The sequence below is a fragment of the Macrobrachium nipponense genome, chromosome 9 (assembly GCF_015104395.2).
Source record: "Macrobrachium nipponense isolate FS-2020 chromosome 9, ASM1510439v2, whole genome shotgun sequence".
Taxonomy (NCBI): Eukaryota; Metazoa; Arthropoda; class Malacostraca; order Decapoda; family Palaemonidae; genus Macrobrachium; species Macrobrachium nipponense.
The window spans coordinates 69,144,474-69,171,877 of NC_061110.1; the positions used below are offsets into that span (position 1 = coordinate 69,144,474).

Here is a 27,404-nt window from a genome sequence, read left to right on the forward strand (position 1 = left end):
ATATGCAAATATAAAAAAAATGAGAAAATGCTACAAACTTCCTTTTCCACTATTTTGTTATATTGTGCATGTTTTTGCGCACGATTTTCATATATAAACACTTTTTAAAAAAAAAGGCGTAATATGAAAAGGCTCAAATATTAGGAGAATGTGACCTACGCATTTCGGAGATTTTCGGCCGAGAATCGGCGCGCGGACGGAATAAAAATATTTTTTCAAATATTCACCATAAATCGAGATATTGTTCTAGAGACTTGCAATATGTTTTAAATTGAAGATAAATGATTGAATATTACTAGACTGTAAGATTTTTATGTTACAAATGCGTTTTTTACCATTTCGGGTGAGTCAAAGTTGACCACGATCGTAGTTTTTTTTCGTACTTATCGTACTTTATATGCAAATATTTCAAAAATTATAAAATGCTACAACCTTCCAATATTTTTTTGTTATATTGTGCACGTTTTTGCGCACATTTCCATATATAAACCTTTAAAAAAGCGTAATATGAAAAGGCACAAATATTAGTAGAATGCTGACCTACGCGTTTCCGAGATTTTCGGCCGAGAATTGGCGCGCGGACGGAATAAAAATATTTTTTTCAAATATTCACCATAAATCGGATAGTGTTCTAGAGACTTGCAATATGTTTTAAATTGAAGATAAATGATTGAATATTACGAGACTGTAAGATTTTTATGTTATATATGCGTTTTTTTTTTTTTTTTGACCTTTTCGGTGAGTCAAAAGTTGACCGATCGTAGTTTTTTTCGTACTTTATCGTACTTTATATGCAAATATTTCAAAAATGAGAATGCTAACAACCTTCCAATATTTTTTGTTATATTGTGCATGTTTTTGCGCACATTTCCATATATAACCTTTAAAAAAAGGCGTAATATGAAAAGGCTCAAATATTAGGGGAATGTGACCTACGCGTTTAGGAGATTTTCGGCCGAGAATCGTCCGCGCGGAGGGGAAAAAATCTTTTTTCTTCAAAAATTCACCATAAATCGAGATACTGTTCTAGAGACTTGCAATATGTTTTTAAATGAAGATAAAATGATTGAATATTACTAGACTGTAAGATTTTTATATGTTATAAATGCGTTTTTTTTTTGAACCTTTTCGGTTGAGTCAAAGTTGACCGATCGTAGTTTTTTTCGTACTTATCGTACTTTATATGCAAAATATTTCAAAAATGATAAATGCTACAACCTTCCAATATTTTTGTTATATTGTGCATGTTTTTGCGCCACACTTCCATATATAAACCTTTAAAAAAGCGTAATATGAAAAGGCTCAAATATTAGGTGAGAATGTGACCTACGCGTTTTGCGGATATTTTTCGGCCGAGAATCGGGGCGCGGGAGGGGAAAAAAATATTCTTTTCAAAAATTCACCATAAATCGAGATACTGTTCTAGAGACTTGCAATATGTTTTAAAATTAAGATAAATGATTGAATATTACTAGACTGTAAGATTATTATGTTATTAAAAGCGTTTGACCTTTTTCGGTGAGTCAAAGTTGACTGACGTAGTTTTTTCGTACTTATCGTACTTTATATGCCAAATATTTCAAAAATGATAAATGCTACAACCTTCCAAAAATTTTTTGTTATATTGTGCATGGTTCTTGCGCACATTTCCATATATAAACCTTTAAAAAAAAAGCGGAATATGAAAAGGTCCAAATATTTAGGAGAATGTGACCTACGCGTTTCGGAGATTTTCGGCCGAGAATCGGCGCGCGGAAGGGAATATTTTTTTTCAAAAAATTCACCCCATAAATCGAGATACTGTTCTAGAGACTTGCATATGTTTTTAAAATGAAGATAAATGATTGAATATTACTAGACGTAAGATTTTTATGTTATAAATGCGTTTTTTTTTGACCTTTTCGGTTGAGTCAAAGTTGACCGATCGTAGTTTTTTTTCGTACTTATCGTACTTTATATGCAAATATTTCAAAAATGATAAATGCTAACAACCTTCCAATATTTTTTTTGTTATTGTTGCATGTTTTTGCGCCACATTTCCATATATATATAAAAAGCGTAATATGAAAAGGCACAAATATTAGGAGAATGTGACCTACGCGTTTTCGGATATTTTTTCGGCCGAGAATCGGGGCGCGGAGGGAATAAAAAAAAATATTTTTTTCAAATATTCACCATAAATCGAGATATTGTTCTAGAGACTTGCAATTTGTTTTAAAGTGAAGGTAAATGATTGAATATTACTAGACTGTAAGTAATTTGCTTACCCCCGCCCCCAAAAAAAAAATATTTATTATATATATATATATATATATATATATTATATATATATATATATTATATAATATAATTTTTTTTATACGTATATAAAATATATTACATTTTCCGATTCTGTACCAATACATAATAAAAGGAATGCAGGTGACCTCTCTTCGGCCATACAATGAAATGTCTTATTAATTATTTTATCATGCACACATTCAGATATATGTAATAAATATAAATTTGTTCATGAAAACTTACCTGTCAGATATATATATAGCTGTATTTTTCCGAATCCGACAGAAATTTAAACACTTACGACACACGCAGTGGGAGTCAGGTGGTTAGTACCCATTCCCGCCGCTGGGAGGCGGGTATCAGGAATCATTCCCATTTTCTATACATAATTTTTCTGTCGCCGGTGCTGGAAACACCTGTTTGCAGCACCTCCGTCAGATTTTGGAAACTTACTAGCTACTTGAGTATCCCTTTTTTTGGTTTTTCTTTGTATCTGAATTGGATCGGTGGCTTGGCACACGTTGAATTTGGTTTGAATTGAATTTGGTATTGATTTTTCTTTGATCAAGATGTCAAGGGTCTAGTTCTGCTAGCGCTAGATTTTGTTCCATGTCTGAATGTAGAGGTAGGCTACTGAAAGCTTCAGTAGAACCACATTCTGTTTGTAAAGTTTGCAGGGGGAATGAATGTACGTTTGAAAGTCGTTGTAAGGAGTGTGAAAGACTAACAGAGTCGGAATGGAAGGCGTATGAAACCTATCTTAAGAAACTTGAGCGAGATAGGTTAAGGAGGTCTTCCTCCAGGAGTGTTTCAGGTAGGCAAGATTTAAATTATTCTCCTGCTAACCCATCCTTCTGTAGATTATGCTCCTACCCCTGTAGTGTTGCCTCCGGCCCCTGAGACAGTGTCGGTTAGAAGGTAATACATTATCGCTAATTCTTGAATCGATTCGTAACTTAGAATCAAAAGTGTTAGCTCTGGAGAGCAAAAGTGAAGAGAAGTGCAGTGAAAGTGCCCCTTGTGTAGTGGAGGGTGCGTCAGATCGGCCTCATTCCGCCTCTAGACCTAGACCTCTGCTTGACTCCAGATTACGGGGAGAGAGCATGTCGAAAGTCGAAGGAAGGGTTACGAGGAACCCTCACCGATCTGGCGTGCCTTCGGCAGCTTCTGACGAACATACCCAGACTGCCAAGGAGCGTGCACGTGCACGTCTTCTCAAGGAGTGCTTTTCTTCTTCTGAAGCTTCCTCCTGGGACTTCTGGTGAATCTCGAAAAGTCGCATCTGACTCCTTCTCAATCCTTAGTCTATCTGGGGATTCAGATGGACTCAGTGGCTTTTCGGGCTTTTCCGTCCCAGGGGCGACAACTTCAATGCCTGGACAAAGTGTCGGCCTTTCTAGGGAAGGAAACATGCTCGGTGAGGGAATGGATGAGTCTGCTGGGGACCATTTCCTCACTGGAGAAGTTTGTTTCTCTGGGAAGGTTGCACCTCCGACCACTTCAGTTCTTCCTCTCAAAGCAATTGGTCACGCAAACAGGATCTAGAAGAGGGTCTTGTTTTTGACGGAAGAAGTGAAAAAGCACCTCAAATGGTGGTTGGATCCAAAGAAGCTTGCGGAAGGACTTTCGCTCAAAGCTTCGGAACCCCGACTAGTGTTGTTCTCCGACGCGTCCTCCACGGGTTGGGGAGCAAACACTGGGAGGGAGAGAAGTGTCAGGCACCTGGAGAGGGGAACAGGTGTCCTGGCACATCAAATCTAAAAGAACTCTCAGCGGTTTACCTCGCTCTAAGGTTTTCTTCGAGGAGGAAGTCTCCAGCAAAGTGGTTCAGATAAACTCGGACAACACCACAGCCTTGGCTTACCTCAGGAAACAGGGGGGAATCACTCTCATTCTCTGTTCGTCATCGCGAGGAATATCCTGATTTGGGCGAAGTCGCAAAACGTCACGATTCTGACAAGGTTTTTGTGTCAGGCGTGGAAAACGTGCGAGCGGACCTTCTCAGTCGGCAAGGACAGCTTGTGCCGACGGAATGGACCCTTCATCAGGAAGTATGCCAGGCGCTATGGAAGCTGTGGGGACGTCCTCATGTGGACGTTTTCGCAACTTCCCGAACGAAGAGACTTCCGCTGTATTGCTCCCCAGTTCTGGACCCGGGAGCAGTGGCAGTAGACGCCCTACTGTGGAATTGGTCGGGACTAGACGTTTACGCTTTTCCCCCATTCAAAATCCTCGGGGAAGTAATGAGGAAGTTCGCTGCATCAGAAGGAGCGAGAGAATGACCCTCATCGCCCCCTTCTGGCCAGCGGCCGAATGGTTCACGGAGGTGATGTCCTTCCTAGTAGACTTTCCGAGGACTCTGCCCCTAAGGAAAGATCTACTCAGACAGCCCCACTTCGAGAGGTACCACAAAAACCTCCCCGCTCTGAGTCTGACTGCGTTCAGACTATCAAGAAGTTGGCCAGAGCGAGGGGTTTTTCAAAGACCTGTGGCAACGGCGATTGCCACCGCAAGGAGGCCCTCCTCAATCGCAGTTTACCAATCAAAGTGGGCTGTCTTTAGAAGTTGGTGCAGAAGGAAGGGCATTTCCTCCACCTCAACCTCTGTGAGCCAGATAGCAGATTTCCTTCTTCACCTTAGGAAAGAAGCGAAAACTAGCCGTTCCCACGATTAAAGGCTACAGAAGCGTGCTTTCTGTGGTCTTCAGACATAGAGGACTCGACTTAGCGAATAATAGAGACATTCATGATCTCATTAGATCATTTGAGACTGTGAAAGTTCTCCAACCTAAAGTACCATCGTGGAACTTAGACGTGGTACTGAAGTTTCTCATGTCGAGTCAATTTGAACCGCTCCATTTAGCCTCGCTTAGGAATCTTACTAAGAAGACCATTTTCCTAAACCGCTCTGGCGACGGCGAAGAGGGTTAGCGAAATTCAAGTCATAAGCAGCATATTGGGTTCAAGGATCATAGTGCAGTTTGTTCCTTAAGTCCTACGTTCTTAGCAAGAACGAGAACCCTTCCAACCCTTGCCGGAGGACGTTCGAGATCAAGGGGTTGTCGGAGCTAGTGGGGACCTGAAGCTGAGAGAGTCCTGTGTCCTGTCAGGGCTCTCAAGTTTATTTGCAGAGAACCAGAGCATGCCAGAGGTTTCTTCGGAGAACTTGTGGTGCTCTGTGAAAAAAACCAGATCTTCCGATGTCGAAGAATGCCCACTGGCGTTCTTCTTAAGAAGTACGGTTAAGGAAGCCCATGAAAAGTGTAGTGAAAGTGACATGGAGCTTCTGAAAGTGAAAGCCCACGAGTTGAGGGCTATTGCTACTCGGTGGCTTTTCACAAAAAATATGGCAATCAAAGATATTTTGGGCGCCACTATTGGCGAAGCAATTCGGTGTTCGCTTCACACTACCTGCGGGAGGTGAAAGCACATACGAAAATTGTTACTCGCTCGGACCATACGTCGCTGCAGACACTGTTTTGGGGGCAGGAGGTAGCGCTCATCCTATCCTTTAATGGTTTAGGGGAGTTTTTAACTTGTGTTATGGTTGTGGGGTTGACCGCCTGCGGCGGATCTCCTTCCATTAGCTTAGTCTATGTGGGATACTTTTGGTAGGCTACGCCAGGTGGTTGGTTTTTTTTTTTTTTACTTCGTTGCCCTCATTTGTATGGTCAATGGTCTAGTCACGTCGTGGTCTCGCCCCTGTTGACAGATCATCTGGAGTGCACCAGCTATATAGGTCTCTACCTCGCTGGCAACTCTAGTAGCACAAGCAGACTTACGCGGCAGTAACCACGAAGTCAGCTATGCTAACAGGTAAGGAATCAAGATATCAATTATCTGCATATATATGTTTCCTAAAATCTTCTATTCTGTCTACTCCCACCACCAAAGGTGGATTCAGCTATATATATATCTGACGGTAAGTTTAATGAACAAATGATATTGTAATGATACAATTAAGTTTGTTCATACTTACCTGGCAGATATATATAATCAAGTACCCACCCACCTCCCCTCAGGAGACAGTGGAAATAAAAAATTATGATAGAAAATGGGAATGATTCCTGATACCCGCCTCCCAGCGGCGGGAATGGGTACTAACCACCTGACTCCCACTGCGTGTGTCGTAAGTGTTTAAATTTCTGTCGGATTCGGAAAAATACAGCTATATATATATCTGCTAGGTAAGTATGAACAAACTTAATTGTATCATTACAATATCATACTTAATATAAAATAAATGCAGAATACTCACTCGTAATCCTGACTCTTCGTTCTATTCTTGTTTTCTTCCCTCCTCCATTGAAGAGTCTTGCATTTTTTTTCCACTCGACATGACGAGGTACAGGTGGAGGAGGGAGACGCGTGCCCTTACTGCTGATGGACCCCGGCGGCCCCGTGCGCCCTCCGCTGTCGGTTTAGGGGGCGCGCTCCAATACATGACCTTAGTGTGGTACTTTCGGTCACACTCCCCTATCCTGCAAAGAGCAACTTTGCAGAGACGACAGAAGAACGGGTGTCTCCTTCTGCCATTCATATGGCACACCCGGCACCGTTTCTGCCTTCGCCCTTCTAAGGCCTCCAGTATGTGTTCCCCTGGCTGCAGCCGACACGCAGGGGTCCACTACCCGACGAGAAGCGGTGATGGCGGGGCCGGAGGGGGCAAGGCAGCAAGAGGGGCGTCGTCAGCAGGGGCGTCGTCAGCAGGGGCGGCGGCAGCAGGGGCGGCGTCGTCAGCAGGGGCGGCGGCAGGTCGAGCGAAGTTGGCCCTCCTATCTGCCCTTTCTTCTAGGGGCAGATCTGCAGCTCGGGGCAGGGGGTCAGTTATGGAAGGCCACTCATCGGGATCGAAGTTGATGAGGGCATTCCCGGCTACCTCTAGGAACTGTATGTGGGTCAACCTCGGAAGATTGTCACCGCGTACCCACAGTACAGTATGTAGGCATTTTGGAGGGCCAACTGAAGGATGTATTTGAGGGAGCCTTCTGTGTCCAACCTTCTGGTTCTCCTGGCGAAGGGGATAGTACTGGATGAGCTGATCAAGAGATCAACTCCTCCCATGTGCCTGTTGTAGTGCCCAATGACAGTAGGCCGCTCGGTACGAAACTCCTCAAACACACTCGGCCCTGTCGATTCGTGTCTTCTTCCAGCGGTTCGATCTCTCTTGATGGGTTCAGACCGTCGTAATCATGGGCACGATTCGGACACTCTTCCCACAGATGACGAAGACAGCGCCCTTCCGCCGCCACTCTGTCTCTCCTCTTGCCAGGTGTTGCGGATGACTAGCGAACCTCTTGAGGACATTTGGGGCCCCACGCACCAACGAAGGGATACCACTGACGTGAACACCTGCTTCATACAGTTCCTGGGCCAGGGATACGAGGTTATAATAATTATCCATAAACAGGATGAATCCCTGGTTACGGAAACGTCCCACAAGGTTGAATACAGTGTCACGCAGCGTGGAGAAGACCCCGGTATACACTGAAAAGTCCACAACGTATCCAGTGTTGGCCTCGGTAATGAGAAAGAATTTCACACCATATTTCTTTGGCTTCTTGGGGTTATTACACTTTTATACTAAGACGTCCTTTGTAAGGCATCATCCCCTCATCCAAAGACAGGTTCTTTCCAGGAATCACGAGATTACTACACCGCTCACGGATATAATCCAACACTGTGCGCACTAAAATGAGGCAATCACTGTTATTCCGGGGTATGGTCCCTTCGTTGAAGGCGTTTGAAGTACCTGTCCATCGCCAGGAAATTATCACGGGACATAACGCCAGGCACATTCGGCATAACATAAAAAATAATTTCTCCTCCAATATTGCCTGGACGTCGACAGCAGGTGTCAAACCAAAAATAAAATGTGGAGCCCCAAAAAATGTGCCATGTCAATGAGGTTGCAACCCCGCCAGTAATACGACAAGGTCGTCTTCAGCTCATACCGGCAGTAACCGAGCGTAGTCCCCACCGTCTCGTGTACCAGGTATTCCAGCAATTCCCGCGTCAGGAAAAGCTGGATGAACCCCAAAACAGTCAGGGGTACTGGTACGGTCATCCCAGGGGTTGCCGTGAAGGGGTGCATGTTAGGAGGGGTGGGGTCCTCCGTCCAACCCCTTGTCACTCTCCGACGACCGACCTTCACCTTGGCTGGCGCGACGAGCCGACCTTCTACGTGCCCGTGCACGGGTGCTGGCGCGATGCACACTACCCCCCCCCACTGGCCCATCACCCTCACTAGGCACCTCACTTTCTGTATCTGTCCTCTGCGATAAAACTTGAGCCCGTATCCCCACCCTCCCCTCCTCCTCAGATTCCCCCTCGTATGCACTGAATTCGAGCTCACTTTCGGGATGTGAGCCTCGAACGGACATTGGGGGCAAATATTCATCCTCACTTTCATCGGGACTGATGTCCTCATCACTCGATGACCATCCGCCATCAAAATGAGGACTTGCGACATGTTCCCGATCAAGCTCCGAAAGATATTCGTCTATGTCCCTTGGTTGGAGGCCTCCCAAATGCCTACGAATGCCCCTACGGACGTCCACATGCTTCCTAGGGGTAACCAAAGGCATACAATGTGTTCCCGAAACACTTTCAGCCACACGTGGCCGCACAGAACGGCCTTGAGGCGTGGGGTCATGCTGGGTGCTTGGCCCCTCGCCAGCATCCAGGTCCAAAACTCGCCTTACACGATCCCTTCCGACGGGTAAAACGCGCCTTCACGGTTCACACATCGTTGAGACATATCTAGGAATGTCCTGTAGCAATACAAATGCTCAAAGTCTCGCACAAGTCCAGAAAAACACGCTTTTCACGAAAGATCGCTCTCGGATGGTGCGCTACTGATGCTGGCTGGAGCGAGAAGAAGGGATATCGCGCATGCGCACCTGGGTCACGCTTCAAAACAAACAAGGCCTTGATCCTGTGAACTCCCAGCATTCCCCAAGGCCGCGTTGATTCAAAGTTTAGGCTGGTAGGCCTATAAAGTATTTTTCCGCGAATTTTCCAAAAAAACTTTCGTTATGTCGACGTAAAATACGTCCAGTCGGCACCCGACAGACAATTTATCTCGACGTAAAATACGTCCAGTCGGCGTTTAAGGGTTAAAATGGTGGAAACATTACCACAATCGCATGTATGATTTTTTTCGGAAGAGTTACCGCGCGGACGTAAGGAAAAAGTTTTTTCATAAATTCACCATAAATCGAAATATTGTGCTAGAGACTTCCAATTAGTTGCAAAATTAAGTTAAATGATTGAAGATTACTAAAAATATAAGAGTTTTAGCTTACAATTGCGTTTTTTTCGACCATTTCGGTAGTCAAAGTTGACCGAAGGTTGAAATTTTGGCACATCGTTATTTATATGAAAATATCTCAAAACTGATAAAAGCTATAATCATGAGTATTTTTTTGTTGTATTCTACATAAAAATGCGCACATTTTCCATATATAATCCTCCATGTTAACGGTATTTAAATGTAAAAAGAAACGGGCTAATTTAAAAAATGGTAAAAAAATTATGTCAAAGTGACGAAATAATTTCCGAGATGTGTCACAGATACCTTTTAGTGCGGCAAGAAAGAAATTCGCGCTTGCGCGCCTGCGTAACGATTGTAAACAAAACAACACCTTGATCCGTGAACTCCCAGCATCCCCCAAGGCGCGTGATTCAAGAGTTTTTGGCTGGTAGGCCTAAAAGTATTTTTCCGCGAATTTTTAAAAACACTTTTGTATGTCGACGTAAAATACGTCCAGTCGGCACCCGAGAGACAAAAAATGTCGACGTAAAATACGTCCAGTCGGCGTTTAAGGGTTAATTAACCTGGAACTCAGGACAGCCTTTCGGGCCTCCCAAGAGTTACCAGTTGTGATTTTGAGATAACTAGTGATATTGTTTTCCAACAACACCATAGCATTTGCATTATCACCGAATAAGAAGGTTTTCTTCCCTCCCATTTTGGTTAAAATGCAGATGCTCGATTGTATCTTTTTTGCGCTCGATGGTTCTATCTTGAACGCATTCCTTCATGGAATGCTCTACCAGGGAACTCAGGATGATAAGTTGAGCAGCGGTGTATGGCTCTGTCTCAGTACTGCTTGCTCTCCAAGATTCTTTCCGGTTTGGTATTGTTTCTCCTCTGTCGAGGATTGACTACCAATTCGAATCTCTGCCCGGTAATCACAGACTTAGGTCTCTGGTTGGCTGGAATTCTCGCATTCGTGTATGCCCATCTCTCCTGCATTGCATTTGCTGATGCAAAAATTTTCAGACTTGGATATATCTCACTAGACTAGTTATCATCTTTCTGTTTATCCCATGGTAACAGAAGTCTGTAGCCTAGTCTTATGCTTCATCGGCCACTGTTATGACACAGAAAGATATTCTTCAGACAATTTGAGTTTGTCTTCTAATATACATTTCCTAATTCATAAGGTGTTCAATTATTCTTTGTTCACCCAGAATTGTAAATGAATAATAGAAGACTTTGCCTGTTCCCCACCCTACTAGCTCTGCTTCCAAAGTAAATAGGAACGTCCTCCCTGATCCAACCCACGAGAAGCGGTTCTTCAGGTGGTACAATCCTTGTGTTTCTGTTACTGAATGATGCTCCGCTTTCATTGCAAACTCCAGCTTTCTCGCCGAGCAGCAATGAAATAGCGGATTAGCTTTTTCAGTCCTCTGTAAAACAACAGGGATTAAAGCCGTCTTCAGAGGTTGGTGTCGTCGACATGACTTTTTCTATGATCAGAATCTTGACAGTTTATTTCTCTCGATTCAACTGTGAAGACGTAGGTCCACAGTCACCTTAGTCATTCACTAGTGGTATAGTATTGATTCTCCTTAGTTGAGATTCAACTACTGATGAGAAACTTCTGTCTTGCCATCACAGGGACCTTGGTCTCTAGAAGGCAGTTGGCTATTGTCTGATGTGCGCATGCCTGGTTAGAAACGTCATCTCGTCTCTCAACATCGGTGGCGAACAAGATAGACGATTTGTATGGTTATTCTCAGCATAACACTTCAAAAGGCGGGTGTCATGTTGTGACTGCTTATTGGATGCGTGGCAGCATAGTCAGTCGACATCTGATGACAACGAGTCCGAGTCCTTCATGAGCTACATTGTGGACTTTTTATTGGTTGATCCAGATCAGTCATTACTTTGTCCTGTTTATGTGTTGCTGTACCCATGAAGCATCAACACCCATCATTGAGTGCCGGTGTCTTTATCTGCTGCGGACTGCCATTGCAGAAGTGTCCGATGACACTTCTTTCTCCGAGTCTCATGAGATCGTGAGAGACTTCTCTGCAGGTGGATAGTCCAGTGGATGGGTACATTTCATCACTCTGAAGAATATGACGGACAGGAAGATAGATGAGGTCTCATTGCAACCATATTTATATCTTTCTTCCTTTGGGTCTGCCCACAGGTTCTTGGAACCTCCTTTCCTTGGACCGGTGGTGGATGCTTGCAGGTTGTGTTTGCTTACCCGGCTCCTTCAGGAAGACAAGTTGCATCTCATCTATGGTGTGCGGTTCTAGAGGTAAGAAGGATGCAAGAGTGACTGGCCTCTCCACCTTCCCCACCTCGTCCTTCTAGTCCTCTTCCTTCGGGTTGAGGACAGGACTCGAACTTACACTGGCTGGTTTGGTGGTTGATGAGGTAAGCTTACACATCGAGCTTCCTTTCTATTTTTCTTATCAGAATCATAGAAGTAATTCTGCCCCTTCCTCTAGCAAGGGGAGGAAGGAGGCTGGCAATAATGCAAACCCTTCCTAGAATTTTGCATTAATGCCTCCGACTCTAAAATATTCTTCCCTGCCCATTTTGGATGAGTTACAATTCCTCACTCATTTTGAAAAGGCCCAGAAGTCTGACTTTTGATCATGCAGGTCATATACTTCAATCAAGTTGTCAGAGGCAGGGCGCTCCTCGCTCCCACGACCAGGAGGAATAGCCCAGGTGTGCAGAACTTGTCAGTTCTAGAGGTTCACTCACATTCCTCCCACCAATCAGTGAGTCTTCCTTATGAAAGGACCGAGGATTTGTATATCGTTTAGGAACAAATCACAATTTTTTAAAGTAAATTGTATTTTTCCTAACTATACAAACCTAAGGTCCTTTACATTTATGCCCACCTCATGCCACCCCTCAATCTGAACCTGGGCTGAAAGGCAAAGTGGAGTTTTTACATTTGGGCAGGCTGGCCTACCCACCTACCAGACAGTAGTTACTGTTTAACCACCTCGTTCAGGAATTTTAACGGCTGTAATTCCAGCAACGCTGAAAGTAATTCCTTATGTAAAGGACAACAAAAAGAGTAAGTGAACTTCAGGCTGTGAATGGGAGAGTTGGGTTCTCTGCAGGAGATGCAATAAGTTCCCTGTCTGATTTTTTTTCTTGCCAAAAACGAGAATCCTAGTAGACCTTGGGCTTTTTTTTTTTTTTTTTTTTTGTTATCAATTGTCTGTCAGAATTATTAGGGCCTGAAGAAGAAGAGAGAGGCCTCTGCCCAGTAAGAGCCCTGAAGTTTTACTTGAAAAGGAGGGTTAAGATAGAGGCCCTTCCAGTAATTTATGCACGTCCATTAAGGATCAGTCATTTCCACTTTCTAGAATGCTTTGTCATTCTTCCAAGGGAGGTGATTAGAGAATCACACTTTCAAATAGGTGAAAAATTTTTACCAAATCTCAAGGTAAAAGCGCATGAAATCAGAGCGATTTCCACTAATATGGTAATTAAGAAGAACCTCTCCCTGACGGAGAACCTTTAAACGATATGCAAGTCAGTGTTTGCATCGCACTATCTGAAAGAGATAGAATCTGTGTATAGTGAATGCAGTATGTTAGGCCTCTTATCAGTGGTTGGCATGGTGTTGGGGAAGGGAACCTAGGAAGCATTCCTTCCTACATTTTTGCCTTGAATTAAGGTTGTGTGTTTTTGTTTTTAGGGAGTCTGAGGGTACGTGGTAGCAAGATACCCTCCAGCTGTTTTGGTGAAGGGTGGTAATTGGGGTTATGGTATAGGTAACGTGGTTCTGGTCTTTGTTGGTATGGCGCCCTGGCAGGGGCACTTTGTACTTAATCTTTGCAAGCGAATAGACCGTAGGCTTCGCTTCAAAGCTCCCACTAAGGCCACCTGGGTCAAATTACCCAGCCTCTACCATTTAAGATGAGCGGTGACCAGAGGCAGTATTTGCTTGCAGCAGCTCTCTTACAAAGTAAGGAAACGACAAGCATTTCAGAAATGTGAGCCCCTTTTTCTATTTGCAAATTCATTTTCACATAATGGTTTGGGGTAGAGTGTCCACCTCATGTCAATGTGTAATCAGCTATATAATTACTTGGTAAATCACATTTTTATTGCAGTGTCTTACTGAACAATTATACAGCAGTAGGTTCCCTACGCAGCAGACCAAAGATTTAAACTTTCGCAGTGGCACCACCATTGCCGATGTAGGTGATGTGATCTCCCGCCACTCGAGGGAGGAACAGGTACAACTGTTCAGGTGAAGACAATTTGTTTTCTGACGGCTTCTGGTTAACTTCAGTGGTCGATGCGGACTTTTTCTTCATCACTGGATGGGTTTTGACTGTCGTAATTTGGTGAAGTACTCAACTTAGTGTTTTACTAGTTGTTTGCTTACATTTTTGTCAGCTTAACTGCAATTAGTTGTGGCAATTAGACTGTCATGTCAGACTCTAGCCCTTCAGGTGTTAGGTTTTGTGCAGGAGATTGTAAGGCTAGGTTGAAGGTTAAGCCTATTTACAACCCACACTCAAAGTGTATTAAATCTAGAGGTAATGGGTCTGAGTGTACTCGTGAATTGGCTTATGACAAGTGTACAGATTGGAGTGATAATCAATGGAAGGATTTTCTTACACTTTCTGATAAACTGGTAAAGTATAGGATGAGAAAGGCAGTGCTAGGGGCTGAAAGTAAAACTATTGTAGCAGCTTCTGCATCATCTTCAGATCCAGTTTGTCCTGTCTCCTCCTCCTCCTTTAGCCATGTCTCCAATCTTGAGTCCTCCTCCTCCTGTTCCTTTAACTCCTTTTGCCAAACTTTTCTCAGAGTTTCTCCCGATGCCATTGCCAGCCCACTTCAATTTTTATGATGAGAAAGAAGCATGTGGACTCTTTACTTCCCAAGTTAGTTTTGTCAAAGAAGTCTCTTCGTATTGTAGAAGACTGGCTGTCGACTAAGAGAGAGTCAGGCAAGGCTTCATTTGTTTTTCTTCCATCAAAACTCCTCAACAAGAGATACTGTTTCTATGTGACAGGGAAAGCTCCTTCCATGGGAGTGGCCTCCTCCCAAGGGGACTTCTCCTGTCTTATTGATGGTAATCATAGAGCAGCATTTTTGGTGGCGGTGTTCATTTCTTCCCCCAAATTAGACCATTTTGTCAAGAACCTCCTTTGTCACAAAAGAAGTTATGTACTACTTTACAGAAGTTGGCTTTGCTTTTCTCACCCTTAGATAAGCAACACTTATTCCCTGAAGATACGGTTTATGCTGTTCTTTCTGCTTTAGAGAAAAGGTTGACAAAAGATCTGTTGGCCCAGTCAACCAAGTGAGTGAAAGTCACCTCTGTGACTCCTGACAAGTCTTCCTCTCCTTTGCAGCAGACTTTTTGTGGAGGTAGAACCAGGCCGTTTGTCAGACCTCGCTCGAACCTGCGCCCCCTTCCAAATCCACGACAAGACCTGCTTGCAAGCCCTCCTCCAAGTAAAATAAATATCCTTCGTGCTCCAGTAGGTGCCAGGTTGTACCTGTTTTGGGAGGAGCGGAATCACAGAGGGGCAGACCCCTTGGGTGGTCCAAGTTCTTCACTTCGGTTACTCCATTCCTGTCAAAGCTACTCCTCCTCTAGACAATTCCTCGATCGTCTTGTCAGTTTACTCTCCGTGCTCGGAGAGGTCTGTAGCTTTGGCTAAAGAGGTGGAGGCTCTCATTCAGAAGGCGGCAATAGAATTAGTAATTAGAACAAGTTGTCTCCGGGGTGTTACAACCACCTTTTTGTAGTCCCCAAGGCATGGGGGTGGAAGGGGGGGGGGGGGCTGCTGGAGAATCGTATTGGATGTGAGTGCTCTGAATTTGTTTGTCTCAAAAACATAATTCAGTATGGAAACAACTCACTCGGTCCTAGTGTTGCTTTGCCGAGGAGACTGGATGGTCTCCTTGGACATGCAAGATGCTTTTTTCCATATTCCAATTCATCAGGAATCATGAAAATTTCTTCAGTTTGTTTTCACGGGCAAAGTATTCCAATTTCAAGTGCTGTGCTTTTGTCTCTTGACAGCTCCTCAGGTATTTACATCTCCTGGGTATCAATGTGGCACTTTACCTGGACAATTGGCTTCTGTGCATGAAGGATCTAGAGAGGTCTCATTGTTTGACTCGATTGTTAGGGATTCTCGTCGACGAGAAGAAATCACAACTGATTCCAACTCAGAAGATTATATATTTAGGAATGACTCTCAATACACAAGCGTTTCAGACTCCTCTTTCCCTGAAAAGGATTCAGTTGTTCCTTCAGGTAGTTCAGGAGTTCCTGAACTGTCGTTCGTGTTCCGATCTTCAGTGGACGAGTCTTCTAGGCACCTTATCGTCAGTAGAGAAGTTCGCAAACCTCGGAAGGTTATATATGTGACCCCTTCAATTCTTCCTGAAGGTATCGTGGTGCAGGAAGTCTCAGCCGAATTCAAAGGTGTTCGTCATCACATAAGAGATCAAAGAAGATCTAGCATTGTGGCTCTTGGAGCCGAGACAATCGGAAGGCATTTCTCTTCATCATCTCCTCCCAACTCTACAGTTCTTTTTCGACATAGGTTGGGGAGCATTCTTGGGAGAGATGAGAGTGTCGGGAATTAGGTCGACGGAGCAGAGTTCCCTTCACATCAACGTAAAGGAGTTACTTGTGGTCCATCTGGGTCTTCAAGCTTTCCTTCACCAGATCACAGGGACAGAGAAAAATCAGGAGTTCAGTGATGTTATCGATTCAGCTAACAAGTGAGGTTATAAGTTTATACCGACTTCGACCTTAGAATCACCGTCGAACTTGGAATAATTATGATTTTTTTATATAACTAAGTTAATTTATTGATTTTAGGTCATTTATTAAAAAATTATTGTTTTACTTTATAGTAGTAATTGATCCATTTGTGATTTGGTATTGAATAACAGAATGGTTTTAGTGCCAGGTTATTTAAACAAACTTTCATAAATCAGATCAAATCAGTGGCTCTAAATATGATGTTTGTGCTGATTTGAAGCTATTTTCCTATAAATTGAGAATTGGATATACCCATTGATATTTTAGGTCAAAGTTCTGCTGGGTATTCTCACTGTGGTGGTTAGTCGGTGCAAGTTGAACGTAACTGTGAAGCACTGCTCAGAGTAATGACAGAGAAGCTATCATGATGGGAAACCCATGTCTGAAATTTTTTTGTGATAATGCTGACATTTTACACAGTGTTTTCAAGTCATTTATTGAAATGTGCTGTTTAATTAATTTTCCTACCTTATTTATTATATAGATCTTATTTGTGTAACAAGTTTAAGAGTGATTGTTACAATAGTAGACATTGGAATGATCACTGAAGTAGTGAATGAAATGAGTGGTTATCAAATATCACATCACTATTTTACCTTTTTGTCTTGCTTGAATAACGCTGTATGACCAATGCTTGGGCCACGAAAATAAATTCCATCCATCCAGTTCGTCCCTCTTAGAAATATTGGTTTTAGTTTGGCATCCTTGTTCTCAAGTGTAAAGTTTCCAGTCGTTTGCTACGTTGTAAGCTTCAGTGATTTAAGTTATTTTTAGGTAGAAAATGTTATTGTATTTTCTTTTCATACCCACCCATGTTCATACATCACCCTTTAAATTATTCATACTTTTGCCCCTCGAGTAGGACTCCTTCCAGTGGTGAGGGGATAAGGGACCCTGGCTTCTCTGGGAACGTTATTGCATTTCCCATTGGTGCCCCGGGTCCTGACGGAACATCCTACAACCCTTTCTCTCACGTTTAATCCTTCTCTCTTCTCTTTCTTTCCTGAATCCTTCTGTCCAACCTCTAAATTTTGACTGTTTTTTGGACTGCTTTTGTCGACGATTGGAATGGACTTGGCCAAGCTTTGACAGTCCTTCTGATTTGATGGAGGGTGGGGTTGGAAGGCATTCCTCCTCACCCGTAGAACTGGAGTACCTGACGTGTCTGAGTAAGGGGAAACTTTTATGTTAAACTCTGCACTCAATGCTGGATCTGGTCTCGATGGACTGACGACCTTCAAGGCACTGGGTGTGGGGTGTATATCTTGGTAGGACTCTTAGTGTGCTATATCACCCTCTAATTGTGGCTCCATGGTGGGTATGGGGCCAACCTGGATGAATGTTCACACCACAGTCTGATGGATTTTTATTTAACCCCCTCTGTTGATGACTCTCGCCTGATTAAGGATTCCGCATTAGGCTCTCCACTTGACCAAACACCGGGACACCAGGGTGAAAATACTGGTGGTATAAATGAAAATTTAAGAGTTGTGTATTGTAATAACATAAGTGATTTAGTCGATTTTGACATAATACATAATTAAATGAAAGTTTGTCAAGGTAGCTAGAACAAAATTACATATAGTTAAAAGTCCCATCTCTTATGAAAATTATATAACCTTTTGTAAAGCTTAATATGCCTCCAAAGCTCTAGAGAATCTTGATGGTAAAAAAGGCTTTGGTTCAGTTTGCCATGCAAAGTTATTTAATATAAACAATTTGGAAGAGGATGAGACAGACTATGTATCCAGCAAATTTGAGGTTGATAGCCAAAAACACCTGGCAAAAGATGACCCAAAATTAATTTGGTATGTTGCAAATTACAAACAGGGCAAAGAAAACTTTTTATCAGCATGCAAGTATCTACAGAGGAAGATTGGTGCCATTACTAAAGGTAACATTAAAAGATATGGTAAAGGAGTCTTGATCAAAGCAAATAATGATATTCAAATTAAGATGCTTTTAAAATTCCAACCAACTGAAGATGGTAATATTTTAGATGTATCTCCTCATCGATCATATAACATTAAACGGGGTATAGTTTATAGCAGAGACCTATATGAGTTTGAAGAGGAGGAAATATTAAAAATGTGTCCTGCTTATGTCATTAAAATTAGAAAATTGAAAGGCACTCGGCATGCCATTGAATTTACTTTCACCTGCTCCTACTTAACGGAATATATTGATATAGACCACTCTCGTGTTTGGGTTAAGCCATTTAAATATTGACCAACCCAGTGTTATAAATGCTTTGAATATGGCCACGTATCAAACTTGTTTACAAAACCAGGAAAGTGCTTTGTGTGCTCTGCTGAACATGTAAAGGACAACTGCAAGGCTGATAAAATATTGTCTCCACTGTGCTGGCAATCATTCTCCCAATTGGAGGGGCTGTTCTCAATATATTTGCCAACAAGAAGTCGTAAACACTGCGCATAATAACTTTATCAGCATAGGAGAAGCCAAACGCTTGGTTCGAGGTGCTAACAAAAGTGCTGGATCCTCAACTGCTTCTTCTTTTATGGGAAATAATGCATTCCATCAGCCTGCTAAACCCATCATTAAAAATAAACACATCTCAGGATACTTCAACTTCTGTGGTATGTAATCAACTTCAAAACTACTGTGGTATGTAATCAACTTCAAACTAAAGTGGTACAAGCTGTGATTGATGAACCCTCTCTGACCCTGCAAGCAAATGCTGTCTCATTGTTGAGCTCAACTGTTAAGCCCAAAGAGAGAAAATCTAAAGGAAATCTTAACAAATCTTATGAGAGTTTTCAGTCACCCCCGAAGTCAAAGAAATGTAGAACATCCTCTCCTATAGTGTTTAAAACTCCAGTTTCCAACAGATTCAATGCTTGATGACCCCTTTAAGCCATTATCAACCTCACAGCCATTGGAAAAGATGTCTCGGTCCCGCTCAAAGTTAAGTATGACCGACCTCTCCCAATCCCCTATATCATATGCGGAAACAGCTACATCTGAAGTGGAGGGAAAACTTGCTGACTCACTAAATATAGTTAAAAATTTAGATAAATCTAGTCTCAAACTGAACAAACAGGGTGTTTAGGAAAAATGTTCAAACTCCCCCTCATCCAATAAAAATAAAAGTCTCCCAGGCACCAGACTTAAGAAACTTTCAAAGCCAAAAACATTCAGCTGTGTTACTTTGAAAACCCAGCAAATTAATGACTTGGCTGGGCACAAGAATCACAGTTAAAATTCCAATTTAGTATCTTGCAATGGAATTGCAAAGGCCTTAGGACTCGTTCTGAAGAGTTAAAAATACTATTGAACCATCATGATCCAGATGTAGTTTGCCTTCAAGAAAACTAAGTTAGGCAACTCATTATACAATCCAGGATTAAATTATAAAATGTTTGTGATGAACCCCAGAGATGGTGATCGAGCTCATGGGGGTGGGCGGGGGGGAGGGGTTGCAATTTTTGTTAAAAAGTCTTTGCAACGTACAAGTGTTCCTTTGAACACAACCTCAACAGCTCGCCCAATCGAGCATGCTTTGAAAAAGAGATTACTATTTGCTCTATTTACCTCCCACCTTGGTCAGAGATTACTTTGAATGACATTCAGGCATTAGCTAATCAACTACCTCCTCCTTTCTTATTACATAATAGTCTATAGGGAGGTGATACCTTGAATGCTATAGGTAGAACCATCGATATTTTATCCTAAATAATGATCTCTCATATAACAGTGATGGTTCAATGACGTTTCATAACATCTACACCAATGTCTTTTCAGCTATAGATTTAAGCATTTGTTCACCTGCAGTCCACTTGGACTTCGACTGGTCTGTAGATGAATTTTTTCACGGAAGTGATCACTTTCCCATACATTTAAAGTGTGCTAGAAACTTACCCTCTGAATCTCCTATAAAGTGGAAGGAAAACGAAGCAGATTGGAGGAAGTATGAAGGAAGCTTTCAATTACATCAGGAAGTAGAGTCATTTGAGTCACACTTAGATGCGTATGATTACTGGACGTCAACTATATTGGATAATGCTGAGAAATATATCCCAAAAACAAAGGGTAAGCCAAGCAGGCCTGCAGTTCCCTGGTGGGACCAAACCTGTGGCAGACTGCGAAGAATAGTGAGAAAATGCTATAGACAATTCAAGGCAAAACCCTCGGGAACAACTAAAACTACATACCAATGGGCTTTGGCCAAATATATTAGAAAAGCTAAAAACGAATCTTGGCTCCACTATATTAATGGTATCAATTCTAAAATGCCAGAAAGTTTAGTATGGAAAAAGATTAAAAAGCTTAGTGGGAAATTTGTTCCATCACCTGCTCCTACTCTAAAAATCAATGATGTCCTTATTTCAAATCCAGCTGATGTTGCAGAAAAATTTGGTGAGCATTTTGCTGACATATCAAGCTCCAAAAATTACACATCACAGTTCAGTAAGATCTTGTGAGTCAACAGCCCCTGGTGCAGATAACATAACCTACATGATTAAACCTCTTCCAGAACATGCTAAAATATATCTAATGAAAATAATAAGATCTGGGAAACAGGCATCATTCCACATCTTGGAAGATAGCTATATGTAGTTCAGTCATAAAGCCAAACAAAGATCCATATCAGCCCACTAGTTGCAGACCAATTTCACTAACAACCGCGTGTTCTGTAAATTATTTGATGGTGAACTCTCGTCTAATGTGGCATTTAGAGAAAAACAGATTGTTATCGTCTGTTCAGTTCGGCTTCAGGAAAAATCGTTCAGCTTTGGACCCTTTACTTAGATTATCAAATCAGATTCAGCAGGGATTTTCCAATCAATGCCAAACAGTAGGGGTATTTTATTGATCTGGAGAAGGTCTATGATACAACATGGCGATTTGGCATTGTTAAACGGCTCAATGAAATGGGAATCAGAGGCAATATGTTAAACTTTATCAACTCCTTTTTAAGGAATCGATATATGTGAGTGAGAGTCGGGAATAAGTTTTCTTCTTGTTATGAGAAGGAAGGAGGTGTCCCACAAGGCAACGTATTGAGTGTTACCTGCTTTGCCATTGCTATTGATGATAATGTGAAATTTGTTTCCGCTCCAGTTAGGGCTTCAATGCTTGTGGATGACTTTGCCATCTACGTCACCACATATGACGCTGTATTAGCTTGTCTGCAAAAGACAATAAACGTCATCAGTAAATGGGCGGATGAACATGGTTTCCGATTTTTTTTATCTAAAACTGTGGCCATTCGTTTCACCAGATGTACCCGCAATGAAACTATCCCTAATTTGAAACTGAAGGATTGTCTTATTCCTTACAAAAAAGGAGTAAAGTTTTTGGGCATAATATTTGACAGCAAGCCAATGTGGCGTAGTCACATTGACTCTAAAAACAAAGGTTAAAAAATCCCTCTATATTTTAAAGGTGGTATAGGGATTCGACTGGGGAGCTGATAAGAAAAACTTACTGAAGTTGTATGATTCCTTATGTAAATCAAAACTGGACTATGTAAATCAAAACTGGACTATGGCTTTTAGGTATATTCATCTGCCTGCAAGTCCAGGGTAAAGGAATTGGACATAGTACATAATATGGGATTAAGGGTATGTACAGGTCAGGTGCTTCCAGGACATCTCCCGTTGAGAGTATCTACATTGACTTTCATGAATTTCCTTTAGATCTGCGAACTGCGAAGAGAAGAGCTTGGGTTGCGGTACGCCATGCGACTAAAAAGCTCTCGAGAGAACCCTACACGAAAAATTTTAGAGGAGTGTAACTCTAGAAAATTTGGTGAAAGATCTTCCAAACCTTTTCAAATAAGACATGGCTTATTCCCAAGATTTCCTTATGCTCTAAGAAAATAGACAAAAAACAACAGTCTGAGGAAGAGATAAAAGCTAATTTCCTGGAGCATGATAGTAAACATGATGGGCAAGTGAAGATCTACACTGATGGATCAAAGTCTGATAGTGGAGTTGGGTGTGCATTTGTGCATGGGAATGAAATTTACGAGGCAAAATTGCCGGAGTCGGCTTCCATATTCACTGCAGAGTTGTCAGCTGTAGTTAAAGCTTTAGAAATTATTCATAACTCGAATAAGAAAAATTTTGTAATATATAGACTCAAAAAATGCATTAGATTCATTAAAGCAGCTGTTTACAATTCATCCTCTGGTACAAAAAGCCCAGGAGTGGCTCTCTCGGATTTCGTGTCGCAGGAAATCAGTATGTTTCTGCTGGATCCCAGCTCATGTAGGAATTCACGGGAATGAGGAGGCAGACGGATATGCAAAGGAAGCGGCTGTGAGTGATTTGTATCGGGTAACCAAAGTGGCACATGTAGATATGAAGAGATCCATCAAGTCGTACATCTTGAGGAAATGGCAAGAGAGATGGTCCTCCCCTCTCTTATCCAACAATAAGAGATATAAGCAGATAAGGAAAAGCATAGAAAATTGCCCTCTTCTTTTCAAAAAGAGAGAACAGAAATTGCTTTGGGGTGACTTCGTATTGGTCATACTTGGATAACCCATAAATTTATTTTAGGTGGCAGTGCACCAGTGTGTGTTAGATGTGATGCTACCTTATCAGTGGAGCACATCCTGGTGCATTGTGTAAATTATAGAGAACAGAGGCAGAGATTCCACCTTGATGGAAAATCTCATGCCGATATTCTAGATGACAAAGCAGATATTTCTGCACTAGTGAGATTTTTAAAATGTATTGGGATTTTTTATGAAGTTTAAGTGGTGGCAAATTTTAACTTATTGATTTTATTTTATTCTATATTGATTTTATTTTTAATTGTTTTGTTCAGTCATCATTTTAAGTACCTAGTTATTATTTAAAAATTTTATTTGCTGCTTTTAATTAAGGTTAAATGGTGTTGAATGGATGTATGCATGTCAGATTTTTATTTAATTTTTTATTTTTTTATTTATTTATTTTTTTTGGTGACTTCAGATGTGGGATTCTTTGGTTGCAGTGTAAGTGGTTTTGAATGAGAGTGAATGGTTTTGGTTTAGTTGATATGTGATGTGAGATCGTCTTGGTCTTGGTTGTTGTGTCGTTCTGTGTTTTTAATTGCAGTTTTAATTGATCATTTGTGTGAGAAATTTTAATTGATTCACGTATTCATTCATTTAATCCATCATCATTCATATAATACTGCAGCGCTGAATGACCTTTGCAGGTACCAGCGCTTGGGCCATGCCCTAAATTCCATAATCAATAAATCAATCTATTCATACTTTTGCCACGATAACTATACATCTGAACAGTTCCAACCCTTTTTTCATTCATTCATAGGTAACCTCCACATTTCATTTGCAACAAGGAAAAGTAATTCAGCAATCTGTTCACATACATATACATTCCAGCATTTACTTTTATAGACAATCCAGTTTTTAACCAGTTCATTTTTGCAGAACCTGCTGCCTCCTGCTTAGCTTTTACCTTCGTAGCTTCACCTTTTCTCTCATCCTATAGTCATTGTTCCATTCACTAAAATACCTAAAAGTGTTGTGCACTCGCAAACCCTTTTATCTTATAATTCATATTTGTATGAACGTGGGCGCAGGGACAGATTTGATAAAGAGACGTTAACCCTTAAACGCCGGAGCAGTAAATAAAAAAATGACTCCCGTATGCCGGAGGGGTTTGGAAGTGAGCGCGTAAGCGGAAAAAATATTTTTTTCAAAAAATCACAGCGCGCTTAGTTTTCAAGATTAAGAGTTCATTTTTGGCTCCTTTTTTTGTCATTGCTTGAAGTTTAGTATGCAACCATCAGAAATGAAAAAAAGTTATCATTATCATATATAAATTAATGCGATATATGATAGCGCAAAACGAAATTTCATATATAATTGTATTCAAATCGCGCTGTGCGCAAAACGGTTGAAGGTAACAAGTTACTTTTTTTTTCGTTGTAATGTGCACTAAATTGCGATCATTTTGATATATAACACATTGTAAAACGATAAAAGCAACACAGAGAAAATATTATCACAAAATAATGCATGAATTCGTAACGCGCTTACGTAAACACATATTTTTTTCAAAAATTCACCATAAATCTAATTATTGTCCTAGAGACTTCCAATATGTTTCAGAATGAAGACAAATGATTGAATATTACTATACTGTAAGATATTAGCTTACAAATGCAGTTTTCGGCCATATCTGACGAGCTAAAGTTGACGCGAATGTCGAATTTTTTATATATATATTTTTTTATATGCAATTATTTCGGAAATAAGAAAAGCTACAACTTTCAAATATTTTTTCGTTTTATTCTACATGAAATTGCGCACATTTTCATATATAAAACTCTATGAAATGCCTAATATGAAACGGAGCAAATATTCCGAGAATGGACTTACGCATTTCGGAGATTTGTGGCGGAGAATCCGCGCGGCGGAGGGAAGGAAGTTTTTTTAAAAAATTCACCATAAATTTAAATATTGTGCTAGAGACTTCGAATTTGTTTCACGATGAAGCTAAATGACTGAATATACTAGAACTGTAGAGTTTTTATCTTACAATTGCGTTTTTCGAACCATTTCGGTTAGAGTCAAATTTGACCGAACGTGGTTTTTTTTCTATTTATCGTGATTTATATGCAAAATATTTCGAAAATGAGAATAGCTACAACCTTCAACTATTTATTGTTGTATTATACATGAAATTGCGCACATTTTCATATATAAAACGTTATGTAACGGCTAATTTAAATGGTGCAAACATTACCACAATCGCACGTATGATTTTTTCGGAAGAGTTACCGCGCGGACGTAAAGAAAAATGTTATTTTTTTTCATAAATTCACCATAAATCGAAATATTGTGCTAGAGACTTCCAATTTGTTGCAAAATGAAGGTAAATGCTTGAATATTACTAGAATATAGGTGTTTTAGCTTACAATTGCGTTTTTCGACCATTTCGGTAGAGTCAAAATTGACCGAAGGTTGAAAAATTTGTCACTTATCATTTTTTATATGAAAATATTTCAAAATTGATAAAAGCTACAACCATGGGTTTTTTTGTTTTTTTAGTTGTATTGTGCATGAAATTGCGCACATTTTCATATATAAAACTTTATGTAAACGGCTAATTTAAAATGGTGCAAACATTACCACAATCGCATGTATGATTATTTTCGGAAGAGTTACCGCGCGGACGTAAGGAAAAAGTTTTTTCATAAATTCACCATAAATCGAAATATTGTGCTAGACACTTCCAATTAGTTGCAAAATTAAGATAAATGATTGAATATTACTAAAATATAAGAGTTTTAGCTTACAATTGCGTTTTTCGACCATTTCGGTAGAGTCAAAGTGACCGAAGGTTGAAATTTTTGGCACTTATTCGTTATTTATATGAAAATATCTTAAAACTGATAAAAGCTACAATCATGAGTATTTTTTTGTTGTATTCTACATACAATGCGCACATTTTCATATATAATACTCTATGTAACGGCTAATTTAAAATGGTACAAAAATTATGTCAAAGTGACGAAATAATTTCAGAGATGTGTCACAGATACTTTTTAGTGCGGCAAGAAAGAAATTCGCGCTTGCGCGCCTGCGTAACGATTGTAAACAAAACAACACCTTGATCCGTGAACTCCCAGCATCCCCCAAGGCGCGTGATTCAAGAGTTTTCGGCTGGTAGGCCTAAAAGTATTTTTCCGCGAATTTTAAAAAAACTTTTGTATGTCGACGTAAAATACGTTGCCGTTCCGGCCCCGACCCGAGACAAAAAATTGTCGACGTAAAATACGTCCAGTCGGCGTTTAAGGGTTAAATTGAAATTAAGATTTATAAAATGGCTTAGAAGTAACTGCGAACTCGTTCTTTGGCCCGTCAACGCGTGTGTATGGAAGTGACGTCATTGGGTGTTGATGACGGCAAACGGAAAGGGTTTGTATTAGCTTCCCCATCCTTCGATTGCGGGAGACCACTCAATACGCCCCACCCCCAATAACAGAACCGACGAATGTCAAACACTTGTGTTCTGGACTCTGTTTACCAACCCGTCATGGTCGAAAAATGCTTCTAATGGGAGGGAAGGTTGTGTGCATTAGCGGGGGAGGAGGGGGGGGGGGGGGCCGGGGGGAGAGGAGGCTGATGTTGGTTGCGCTCAAGGATACTGCACGTTCATCAAAGAATGTTAGGGAAAACATAAACCTCCTTTGGTTTTCGTGAAACTAAACGGGATTGCTATTTAGTCTCGGTGTTTGCTACACACACACACACACACGTATGTAATGTGAGAAATTTATGGAGATTTCATGTGTTACTATTTAGTTTTAATATGAATGCAGAAGTTAAACGTAGGCTAGCCTATTTTTCTTGAAGATAATTGGTTTTTCAGCGACGGAAATTGATGCGGTATTATGACACTTACATGGACTTTTTGTTTTGTTTTATTTATTTATTTATTTTTTATGGTAGGACCAAGAGGAGCCATGGAGTAAACGGAACTATAGTAGCCATATTGTGGTTATTCAGTAACAAATATGTTCAACATACGACTATGATAATTGAGACTCCGCGTGAACGGGACCTCCGCGTTGCCCAACGGCTACTTTCTATGCTGGGCTTTTGTTCGTTCACCCCTTTCCACATCCTATTTCGCGCCCCATTTTTCCCCCTTTCGTCGACACCCCCCAACTTGTCTGTTCACCCTTTCTGCGGAGTTACACAACCTCCCGTGGCTGGCCAAACATTCCCTACACTTGTTATTCTCTTGCGTCGCTTCGCTTTTATAGCCTCTAGGCATCAAGAATTCTCTCTCTCTCTCTCTCTCTCTCTCTCTCTCTCTCTCTCTCTATGACAACCTGTTTCCACCCCGATGGCGGTCCTGTATCATTGAATAGTGGTTGGTTTTCTGCCTCGTTACGACTTGTTTCTACCAGCGCCGAACAGAATGAGATTATCATAAGTTATACATACACACTGCGCTAACGGGAGTTGCATTGTAGGATTTTGATTGATAACGTTTAAAAAAAAAGGTAAAAATTGGAAAAAAGGGGGGGGCCACATAGGTTTTAAGCGGATGAAATG

At 41.2% G+C, this 27,404-nt stretch overlaps 1 long non-coding RNA gene across 1 annotated transcript in view; it reads right to left on the reverse strand.

Moving 5' to 3' along the window:
• Nucleotides 1-27,404, reverse strand: part of LOC135218652 (uncharacterized) — a 401,138-nt gene that overhangs the window by 323,099 nt on the left and 50,635 nt on the right. The window lies entirely within an intron of this gene.